The sequence below is a fragment of the Hypanus sabinus genome, chromosome 6, assembly GCF_030144855.1.
Source record: "Hypanus sabinus isolate sHypSab1 chromosome 6, sHypSab1.hap1, whole genome shotgun sequence".
In the NCBI taxonomy this organism is placed as follows: domain Eukaryota; kingdom Metazoa; phylum Chordata; class Chondrichthyes; order Myliobatiformes; family Dasyatidae; genus Hypanus; species Hypanus sabinus.
In genome coordinates, this window is record NC_082711.1 from 85,854,648 (window position 1) to 85,863,182 (window position 8,535).

The window sequence follows — 8,535 nt, forward strand, 5'->3', positions numbered from 1 at the left end:
CGTCTTCAAAGAAATTATCTACTCCAAGCTGTCACTTTTAGAAATTTATGACAGGAATTGAAAAAGTATTTACGGTACCAGAACTGCTTACTTTCAAAAATATTTTCATGAATTTTGCGAATAAGATTCCAGATGAAGCCTGGTTAATAAGCTAAACAGTTGTTGTTTCTCTCCAGAGAATGGAAAATAAGAGCTACCTCAGCTTGAAACCTTGTGATGAAAGCTGTTTTTTATTTCCTAGTAGTGAACATTACTGCTCCAACCACATTGATACCATGGCCAAGAAAACTCACAATTGCCTCTTCTTCCTTAGGAGGCTAAAGAAATTTGGCACGACCCTTTGAATCTCACCAATTTTTATCAATGCACCATTGAAAGCATCCTATCCAACTGCATCACAACTTGGTTACTGCTCTGCCTGTGGCCACAAGAAACTGCAAAGAAGTGTGGACGCAGCTCAGCACCTCACTGAAACTAACCTCTAACCACATGCCCCACACCCTCCACCACCACCAATGAACTCTGTCTGCACTTCTCACTACCTCAATAAAGCAGTCAGCCTAATCAAAGATCCCAAACTTCTCAGAAAACTCCCTCTCGACGCTCACTTCTCAGACACTCCCTCTCGACACTCACTTCTCAGACACTCCCTCTCGACACTCACTTCTCAGACACTCCCTCTCGACACTCACTTCTCAGACACTCCCTCTCGACGCTCACTTCTCAGACACTCCCTCTCGACGCTCACTTCTCAGACACTCCCTCTCGACGCTCACTTCTCAGATACTCCCTCTCGACGCTCACTTCTCAGACACTCCCTCTCGACAATCACTTCTCAGACACTCCCTCTCGACGCTCACTTCTCAGACACTCCCTCTCGACGCTCACTTCTCAGACACTCCCTCTCGACAATCACTTCTCAGACACTCCCTCTCGACGCTCACTTCTCAGACACTCCCTCTCAACACTCACTTCTCAGACACTCCCTCTCGACGCTCACTTCTCAGACACTCCCTCTCGACGCTCACTTCTCAGACACTCCCTCTCGACGCTCACTTCTCAGACACTCCCTCTCGACGCTCACTTCTCAGACACTCCCTCTCATCGGGCAGGAAATACGCAAACTTGGAAGCACGTATCAGCGGGCTCAAGAACAGTTTCTCTCCCACAGTTAGCAGACCACTGAATGGTTCCTTGTATGATAAGACAGACTCTTGACCTCACAATCTACTTTATTGTGACTTTGCACCTTGCTGACTCCCCACACTGCACTTTCTCTACAATTAATTGAAACAAACCTGGTTTCCTTCACTGCGTAAGTCTAGGGAAGACACTCTCCTGTCCCACCAAACTCGTGAGGTTGAGACGTCTCTCCCACCCCAAACCCCAGTTTGTGCTGTGTAATTTGCAACCCTGTTACCAGTTAATGCCACGAAATAACAGAGTACACTGCATGCAATTAAAGGAATTATACCTATGAATCTTAACTGAAGGGTTAGTAAAGATTAACAAAAAGAAAATGGCCCATTCTAATTAAACAGTCAAACATGCACAAGTTGAAGGTCATCTTCAACTTCTCTGTCACCGACACACTGGATCCTTGGTCTGTGTGAAAGCACACACCACATTCCGAATGTCGCTCGCAATAGATCTCAAACAAATGGGGCTCCCACCGGATCATATGCTATGAACAGTTCTCCCCAGTGTCTTCTCCCTTCATCTTCCAACGAACAAAAGCCCAAGACCAACCTTCTTGTCCCTCACCAAGAAAACCTCCCGTTAATTGGACAGCACACATTCCACATCATCTCTTATCTTCAACAATAACCCAAACAGGCTGAAAGCAGAACAGAGCTACTAAATTAAATACCTACAGCATAGCAGTAAAGATGTGAACTAGGGCATTACATAATGTTTTATTCTGCACTTCGTTATTGTACGTGGCCTGTCAGCAGTGTCAACAGAGCTTTACCAAGAGGGATTTCTCGCAGATCAGCGGTGGTTATTGGAGAAGGGAGCTTCACGAGCATTTGTCTATTATGCGTTGCCTATCAGCAGCTATAACCGGAGCACCAATCATGAGATAGATAGCAGGGAAGGTTCAGGCATAAAAGGGAGACAAAGGAGTGGTTATCGACAGAGTGATCTGAGACAAAATGGTCGGGTTTTGGCTCATTTGGGCTTCTCCGATAACAGGTCGAGGCGAGGTAAGAGCTAAGTTACCTGTGAGGAATAGAAACAGGAAGTATGTCTGTGAGGCCGGTGTTCAGTGCTCGGTGTCAGATGTGGGAAGTCCAGGAGACACCCGGCCTCCCAGACAGCTACATCTGCACCAGATGCATCGAGCTGAAGCTCCTTAGGGACCAGGTTAGGGCACTGGAGATGCAGCTCGATGACCTTCGTCTGGTCAGGGAAAGTGAGGAAGTGATAGAGAGGAGCTATAGGCAAGTAGTCACAGCAGGGCCCTGGGAGACAGATAAGTGGGGAACAGTCAGGAGTAAGAAGGGAAAGAGTCAGATACTAGAGAGTACCCCAGTGGCTCATTGGGACCTCTTTTGGGGCAGGCGTGACCAGTTCAAAAAGTACAGGTTGCACTTGAATCTGAGGGGGACCAATATCCTGGAAAGGAGATTTGCTAAGGCTATTGGGGACAGTTTAAACTAGAATTGCTGGGGGATGGGAACCAAACTGGGGCGAGGAAGCGGTGGTTGGCTCACAAATAGAGAAAGCTTGGAAACAATGTGAGAGAGAGGATAGGCAGGTGATAGAGAAGGGATACACTGAAATTGATGGTTTGAGATGTGTCTATTTTAATGCAAGGAGGATCATGAACCCAGCGGTTGAGCTTAGAGCATGCATCAGTACTTGGATTTATGATGTGGCCATTACTTGAGACTTGGATGGCTCAGGGGCAGGAATGACTACTTAGAGTGCCAGGCTTTAGATGTTTCAGAAAGGACAGGGAGGGAGGCAAAAGAGGTTGGAGCATGGCACTGTTGATCAGAGATAGTGTCACAGATGCAGAAAAGGAGGAAGTCATGGACGGATTGTCTACTGAGTCTCTGTGGATGGAAGTTAGAAACAGGAAGAGGTCAATAACTCTACTGGGTGTTTTTTATAGACCACCCAATAGTAACAGGGACATCGAGGAACAGATAGGGAGACAGATTCTGGAAAGGTGTAATAATAACAGGGTTGTTGTGGTTGGAGATTTTAATTTCCCAAATATTGTTTGGCATCTCCCTAGAGCAAAGGGTTTAGATGGGGTTGAGATTGTCAGGTGTGTTCAGGAAGGTTTCCTGACACAATATGTAGATAAACCTACAAGAGGAGAGGCTGTACTTGATCTGGTATTGGGAAAGGAACCTGGCCAGGTGTCAGTTCTCTCAGTGAAGAGCATTTTGGAGATAATGATCACAATTCTATCTCCTTTACCATAGCATTGGAGAAGGATAGGAGCAGATAAGATAGGAAAGCGTTTAATTGGACTAAGGGGAAATATGAAGCTATCAGGCAGGAACTTGGAAGCATAAATTGGAAAAAGATGTTCTCAGGGAAATGTACAGCAAAAATGTGGCAGAAATGTTCAGAGAATACTTGCATGATATTCTGCAAAGGTACATTCCAATGAGACAGGGAAAGGATGGTAGGGTGCAGGAACTGTGGTGTACAAAGGAAAAAAAAAAGCTTATGAAAGGTTCAAAAGACTAGGTTATGATAGACGTCTAGAAGATTATAAGGCTAGCAGGAAGGAACTTAAGCATGAATTTAGGAGAGCCAGAAGGGGCCGTGGAAGGCCTTGGTGAGCAGGATTAAAGAAAACCCCAAGGCATTCTACAGATATATTAAGAGCAAGAGGATAAGACGTGAGAGAATAGAACCAATCAAGCGTGGCAGTGGAAGAGTGTGTATGGAACAGGAGGACATAGCAGAGGTACTTAATGAATATTTTCTTTCAGTATTCACAATGGAAAAGGATCTTGGCGATTGTAGGGATGACTGAAAAGCTTGAGCATATAGACATTAAGAAAGAGAACCTGCTGGAGCTTTTGGAAAGCATCAAGTTGGATAAGTCTCCGGAACCGAATGAGATGTACCCCAGGCTACGGTAGGAGGTGAGGGAGGAGATTGCCTTTGGCAATGATCTTTGAATCATTAATGGGGACTGGAGAAGTTCCAGAGGATTGGAGAGTTGCAGATGTTGTTCCCTTATTCAAGAAAAGGAGCAGAGATAGCCCAGGAAATTATAGGCCTGTGAGTTTCACTTCAGTGGTTGGTAAGTTGATGGAAAGGGTTCTGAGAGACAAGATTTATGTGCATTTGGAGACGTATATGATTAGGAATAGTCAGCATGGCTTTGTCAAAGGCAGGTCGTGCCTTACGAGCCTGATTGAATTTTTTGAGGATGTGACTAAACACAGAGATGAAGGTAGAGCAGTAGATGTAGTGTATATGGATTTCAGCAAGGTATTTTATAAGGTACCCCATGCAAGACTTATTGAGAAAGTAAGGAGGCATAGGATCCAAGGGGACCTTACTTTATGGATCCAGGATTGGCTTGCCCACAGAAGGCAACAAATGGTTGTAGATGGGTCATAGTCTGCATGGAGTTTAGTGACCAGTGGTGTGCCTCAGGGATCTGTCTGGGACCCCTTCTCTTTGTCATTTTTATAAATGACCTGGATGAATAAGTGGAGGGATGGGTCAGTAAACTTGCTGATGCCACAAAGGTTGGGGGTGTTGTGGATATTAATGGTAAGACTCTTGGCAAGTTTGAGGATCAGAGGGATCTTGGGGTCCGAGCCCACAGGACACTCGAAGCTGCTGCGTAGGTTGACTCTGTGGTTAAGAAGGCATATGGTGTATTGACCTTCATCAATTGTGGAATTGAGTTTAAAAGCCGAGAGGTAATGTTACAGCTATATAGGACCCTGGTCAGACTGTGCTCAGTTCTGGTCGCCTCACTACAGGAAGGATGTGGAAACCATAGAAAGGGTGCAGAGGAGATTTACAAGGATGTTGCCTGGATTGGGGAGCATGCCTTATGAGAATAGGTTGAGTGAAATCGGCCTTTTCTCTTTGGTGCGACGGAAGATGAGAGGTGACCTGATAGAGTATATAAGATGAGAGGCATTGATCTTGTGGATAGTCAGAGGCTTTTTCCCAGGGCTGAAATGACTGACAGGAAAGGACACAGTCTTAAGATGCTTGGAAGTAGTTTCAGAGGAACAGGCAGGGGTAAGTTTTTTTTTACGCAGAATGTTGAGTGCATGGAATGGGCTCGGTGAAGGTGGTGGAGGCGGATATGAAAGGGTCTTTTAAGAGACTCCTGAATAGGTACATGGAGCTTAGAAAAATAGAGGGCTATGGGTAACCCGAGGTAACTTCTAAGGTAGGGACATGTTCGGCACAGCTTTGTGGGCCGAAGGGCCTGTATTGTGCTGTACATTTTCTATGGTCTATGTTCTATAGTGAAATTCTGTTTAAGGACTGCAAATTTTTGTCCCACTCTACGGAAAAAGTGCAAAGAATTTAATCTGCTTAAGCCAAGCAAGTAACCTGCAGAAGCCACAATCGTCGCAACTTTTTTACATATAGGACAGTATAAGTAAAAAATGGCGTATTGTTTAAACAGACCTGTATGTAAAGAAGTTGTAACAAATCAAGTGGATCTTGATGGGAAGATCCTGCTCAATCATGCCCATCATTTACAAATACTTCCCTGTGGTTTTCCAGAAACCACACACTTTTGCAGACCTAGAATTGTAATTAAGCTTAAGGTCAACCTGCCTGTCTATTTTTAAATCAATTTGTAGGATTTGTAAGATCAACATCTCTGCATGGTTAGGAAGGTTGTGATCTAACGCCACTAGGAAATCTTGCAGGGCTGGAAAATATGTGACTCAGTGGAACTTTTGACCTAAAGTTAATGAAGGGATGTAAAATTCTTCCCAATAAGTTGCCTGTGTGACTTGGAGGGGAGCTATGGGTCATAGATTTCCTAAGCACTGCACATCCTTGTCTTAGCTGCTGGTGAAGAGACTCCGGCAAATTTTCTCAATGTATCTTGTAGATGGCATATATTGTAGTTGCCCTTTTTAGTGATGGAGAGAATAAATGTACAAACTACCAGTTATGTGGTCTGATTTGTACTGATAATATCAAGTCTTGAGTGTTGCTGGTACTAGAATTATGGGGTTACGAGAGAAAATAAATCAGTCATGGTCAAATGGCACAGTAGACTTGATAGGAGGATTAAGTGCTTAATTCTTCTCCTATGTCTTATGGTTATCCAAGCAAGTGAAGAATATTCAATCACACATCTGAATTAAAGCTTTTGAATAGCAGAGATACTTTGGGATTTCAGAAGACGAGTCACTAATCAAGGTTGCCTAACCTTGTGTGTACCCCAGTAGCCATGGTAGCTCTTTGGCTAAGCCATTGAAGATGCTCGATACCAACAGATTCATTGCAAAGACAACCTAAATTCTCTAATTGCAGGTGGTCATTACATGGCATTTCTTTGACACAGATAGAACCTACCACGTAAGGGTGCATGATGCACAGGACATCTGTATGTCGATTTCATCTAATTTATTTTCTTGGGAATTGTGAATGAAATTGAGCATTATGCAAATATTCTGAATCCTGCTCTTATAATCGGCAACAAGTCATTGAAGAAGCTAGGCATGCTTCAGCCTGGGCACCTTCTAGGAAACTTCCACAGTGTTGCCTGAACTGTGGTTAAGTACATGGCTGACTTTCAAATTCATCCTGGGAAGCTAATGTTCAATGCCAGTGTTGATACACAAAAGAAATTCATATCAAATTAATCCCTAAGCAAATTGTGACACATTGAAAGTGCCTTAGTGCAGACCAAATGCTGGAATACTCAATGTGATTTTGCTGCACAATTTTTAGTATCTAATTTAAATTAGTGAGTACAGTATAGTATTGTGTTGAGATTTGGAAATCAAGATTGTGTCAGACTTGCCACAAAAGGTATTGTGCAGCTATTCGCTTAATAGACCAAACTGAGCATGAAGCAGTGCCTGAAATATAAAACCTAATGAAGTGTTTTCACAGTTCCTCTTATGCACATTCAGAATCTGGGACAGGCATTTAATTAAGAATTAATTGTTAGTTTTTCCAATCTGTTGTTCCCATAAGTGCTGCTATAATAAGTATTTTTAGTTTAAAGATTTATTTTATGTGACACTCAACAGCTATATTTTTAATTAAGTCTTGAAATTAGCCTTGGGGGTTTACTCAAAATGGTTGCTTTTCTCCACATTTCTTCCGTTAACTGACATTGCCACATCATTTAATATTAACTTACAATACTGTAAGTTTTAGTCACCTACAGTGTATGTAGCTAGGGTGCCTAAGATAATACTGTATTTGTCAGAGAGAAGTAGAGTGGAGAGCAGTTTTGTAAAGCTAGTGGGAGTAAAGCATGTTGAGAGTGGTGAGAGTGGAGTGCCATGGGAGGGGTGTGGGACAGGTGGCAGAGAACAAGCACTGGGGCAAGGGGGAGGAGGAGGCAGCCACCTTACTCCCTTTCCCGTTTCCTAACTAGGTTTGCCCCTTTCCCACTCTCAGTCCACAAAAGAAACCCATATCAAACTCAGGTTTATCATCACTCACATATATCATGAAATTTGTTCATTTGCGTGGCAACAGTACAGTGCAATACATAAAATTATTACAGCACTGGGCACACTAGCTATATTTATGAGCTGAAGACTTTGCATTGTGCGGTAATAAAAGTTAAAATCCATTGAATCAACTAATACTGCTTGATGGTGCCAAGAAATCCTTTCAGCAAACAAACACTTGGCTTGTTTTTGCTGCTGTAATGCTGTTGATGCGCAGTTTAAAAAATCAATCCTCATTCCTCCTCCAATTGATTTTTCTGATTCTCATGCACTGTTCCTGGAAGCATCAGTGGTTTTACAAAAATCAAACATATATACGCCCTTCAGATGAATTACCATAAATAAAGTATGCCTTAGAAGAGAAGCTGTACTTAGCTGAGTAAATTCCACTGGAGATTTGCCTTTCGCCATATGACAGGTTTATTGATTTGTTCTTTGTACATATTGCTACAAGAATTCCTACTCAGGAGACATATTAAAAATATGGGATGTTAAAATTTACTTCAGGATCAATGATTTCTCATGAGCTGAATTGTATTAAAAGACATTTAATACTTCTCTGGTGCCCTGGTGTAAAACAACTAGCTTATTAGCAAGGCAAGCATTTTTAACAAAAGTTGAAACATCTTAGCAAATGTGAGTATCCGTCACTGGAGACTTACAACATGGCCTGAGGAAAACAAAGTCACTGCGCCAGCTTGATTGACATTTTGTGGCAGTAACCAGGTAGGCTTATAGATGATCCACTTAATGCTATTTAGTTGGAGTCTTGACAAGTTGCCGCATACTAATGCAAATGAACTGCACATCACGTATTAAAATAAGGCTAACCCAATCTCACATCTGCTACACTTGGTATGGCACATATGCATTTTGA